The sequence below is a fragment of the Lepidochelys olivacea genome (genome assembly GCF_965140295.1).
Source record: "Lepidochelys olivacea isolate rLepOli2 genome assembly, chromosome: 9".
Taxonomy (NCBI): Eukaryota; Metazoa; Chordata; order Testudines; family Cheloniidae; genus Lepidochelys; species Lepidochelys olivacea.
The window spans coordinates 52,469,315-52,472,988 of NC_140419.1; positions in this window are offsets into that span (position 1 = coordinate 52,469,315).

Sequence of the window (3,674 nt, forward strand, 5' to 3'; positions counted from 1 at the left end):
TTATTATAAACCAGATTTCTCTCTGGTCCTTGTGTGAGTGTGCGCGTTGGGATGAGAGGGTGCAAGGAAGAAAGGAAGCACAGGACCCACTCCCTCAGTGTACGCCCACTGTCCAAAATTGCCCAGCATGTCGGGGAGGAGGCGGGGCTGAATCTCAGCAGGGGCAGTAGTTTGCATGACGCAGTGGGGCGATGCAGTGTGCACAGTCCCCCTGCTCACTGGGGAGATTGGGGAAGGACTGTGTTCTCAAAGGCATAACTCCTCCCTGCCCCCATGACTGGTGCAGCTCTCCCCTGCTTTCAAAGCAGGCCTGGGCCTGAATGCCACAAGCGAGTCCTAAATACACATGCCAGCCAGATGCAGCCTTTGGGCCATGGCTGTCCCTTGCGAACTGCCACTTTCGTAGGATGGCAGGACCATGCTCTGGGAGCTAGGGCCACTTGTCCCCTTCCCAGTGCTGTGCCTGTTCTCCCTCCCATCTCCTTCTTAAACCCAGCCCTCAATGATACAGCCAAACTGAGGCAAAACCAGGGGCATGCCCAGAAAATTGAGCTCATCCACTAATATTTGATTCAGTGCTTTCATTAGAAAAAAAATGAATGCCTGTCTGTCTACCTGTCTCCATCATTATATGGATGCTAGAGAGACATCCATCTATCTTTAAGCTGAAGCTCAGTGGTGAGAATCCAAAAACATCCCTAAAAAACACAAGCTATTCCCCACAGCCATTGCTAATCTGATGTGTTTTTTCTCTATCTTACTAAGGTGAAGTGGGTGAGGTAATAGCATTTATTGGACCAGCTTCTGTTAGCGAAACGGACAAGCTTTCGAGCTATATAAAGCTCTTCTTCAGGTCTCTTCTTTCTTACCATCCTTTAGTACTTCTATCTGCTTTAGGGCTGACAACTGCAAGGACATTGACTGCCACTAGAGGGCACCATCCCACCTCAAACTTCCTCTGTGCAGAATTCCTGTTATAAATATCTATACTACAAAAGGGGTGGATTGGAACACACACATCAGAAGAGGGGAAAAAAAAGAAACAATATGTTTATCATCCTCCTATATCTAGCTAGAATGCTGCCTTGCCATTTATTTATGCAGCAAGTGCCCCTTTAAGTACACAAACCATAGCCACAGTAGACAGAATAGGCAGGCCAGAGATTAGTGCAAACATACTTCATCTGGTGACTTGCGTGTGTGTTGGTTGACTTTAAAATGGAATAAACCACATTGAACAGCAAGGTAGCTATGGAAACATAACCAAAATTATTCCACCACCTTTCTGCTGCACTGCTTTCTGCTACCCCTCAAACACTGTCAAGGGAGGCTAGAATATTGCTTCTTATAAATAATACAATGTGAGGAGCTGCAAACGGAATCAATGAATTAGGATCGGGGGTGGGGGGGGTTATGTTTCAGGAAAAAAATACCCAATAGAGGTTATATTAGTTTCTGATGATTTAGCATTAGTACTGGAGTTAGTTATTGTGGTGTGTGTGTGCTCAACTTGCAGAAGGAGATTTTTATACCCACACACATTTTAGTGCCTAAGAAAGGAAAAGACTAAGAGGCAGGTGTGCTATCAGGAAGATGTGGTCTTACACAGCTCAATCCCAGCCTGCAGCATCCCCGTTGGGCCCGTTTTGGACTCTGCAGCCCATGTGGTTCTGCTCCTGTGGCTCTGTCCTGACCTGGGCACTCTCTGATATTCCAGCCCATGATATTCCTTACTTGAATACAGCCTGCCAACGCCGCTGAACTGAGCTGTAGCATTGTGTTATGTGAAACCTACCAGAGACTGAGCTGAAAAGACTATTCCATGAGTGATTTCAGGCAGATTTGAGACTAGGGAAGATATTCTGGCCCCATTTGAAGTCAATTGAAAAACTCCCCTTGACTTCAGTGGGGCCAGGATTTCAATCTAGGGCTCTGGATGGGTTCCTAATATTGAATACTTAGGGTCTAGCTAATCTTCTAGGACTAGGTTGTGCCTTCAGAGTGAAGAGGGGAGTGTAAATTGCACCATCTCACAAGTAGCTCTTGGAGGCATTGTGCTGGAGAGATGTCTCTCTGAGACACATTTCCCTCCTGGGGCCTCCATTGCTGGGAGGGGATAACAACTTGCTACGGACCCTGTCCCAGCTACTGCCTCTTCTGCTGCTTCCCAGCCACCTGCTGCAAGGTGGGAGTAGTGGATGCACGCAGCCTAGATTCATACTCCTCCTTACTCATCGCTATGGGTATAAAGTCCAAGTAAGAGTTTGGCCGTGGAATGCTGTTGGTATTTGTTCTCTAGAAACAAGGAAATATGTTGATGTCTGTCTTGCTTAGCCTGGTGATAATTTCGGCATTTCCCTACAGGTGCACCCCATTACATCCATTGCTATGTAATGCAAAGCCAATGATTTTCAAAACAGCTCAGCACCCAGTGAATGTCCAACATGCTGAGCTTTTCTGAAAATCTGGCCTTAGAAATCTCTGTGCAGGTGTCATAACCCATCAGCTACATGACATCTTGTACTTCCCTTAAACCATCAACTGTTCCACAAAGAAGGCTGTGGCACTTAGAGCGAATTGCCCAGTTCCTGCCCCCTTCTCCCTGCATGTCTTCCAAGTGAATATCTTTCTCTACCTTTCTCACAGATCTGCTCAAATTTGGTCTAATCCTTCTCCTATTGAAGTCAATGGATACCCCTCCCTATTGACTTCAGTTTATTTCCATTCACCTCACCTGACTGACTGTTCTCCCAGTACACTTCCGTTCCGAGCCAGTGGGCTTCATTGTGATCCACCAAACACCCATCAGATGGTAATAACTTTCACTCACTAATGAGCTGGTAACTAAGAAGTGTAAAGTGCTATGAAGTCATTCTCTTGACTTCAGTGGGCTTTGCATCAGGACCCTCTTTGCTGGTTTCAAGCCCATAAGCCACTTAGTCCTCCAGCTTCAGGATTTTGTGGTTGCTGTTATTAAGCCTGGAACTTTCAAAGGGACCTAAGGAGTTATGCCGTCAGGTCCAGATTTCCAAAGGTATTTAGGTACCTAAAGATGCAGGTAGGCACCTAGTGGGATCTACAAAAAGACCCAAACAGATTAGGTGTCTAACTCACTTAGGCACCTAGTCGGATTTGCGAAAGCATCTACCTGCTTCTTTAAGTGTCTAAATACCTTTGGAAATCTGACCTTCAACTACCCAAATTGAATTTGGGCATCTAACTCCCTTAGGCTTCTCTGAAAACACCAGCCTAATTTAGGAGCAAAGGCACCCAAATAAAGATTCCCTGTGTGGCAGATCATTGTGCTGTCACTAGAGATCCATGCCAGCACAGAGCCACTGGCCTCCTGGACAACAAAGTTCACAGCAGGGATGTCTAGCAGCGGCATAACACAGTGCCAGAAGATCATGCTTTGGAGATATTTGTAAAGTGGATATTTACACAGCTGATGAGCAACAATGAAAGGGTTAAGAGACGGCTGGCCTGCGGCATCTCTAGTGCCCTCTAGCTAGCTCGGCTTTTTGAGAGCTACCAGAACCAGCTGAGTGAAGCTGTACTGGACGTGAATATTTTCTCCTTTAAAATATAGTTACAACTAGCCCCTTGCTCACCATGCAAGGGGCTAGTTGTAACCCCTTTGGAGTTTAGAGAGCATGGTCCCTTTAAATCTTTTT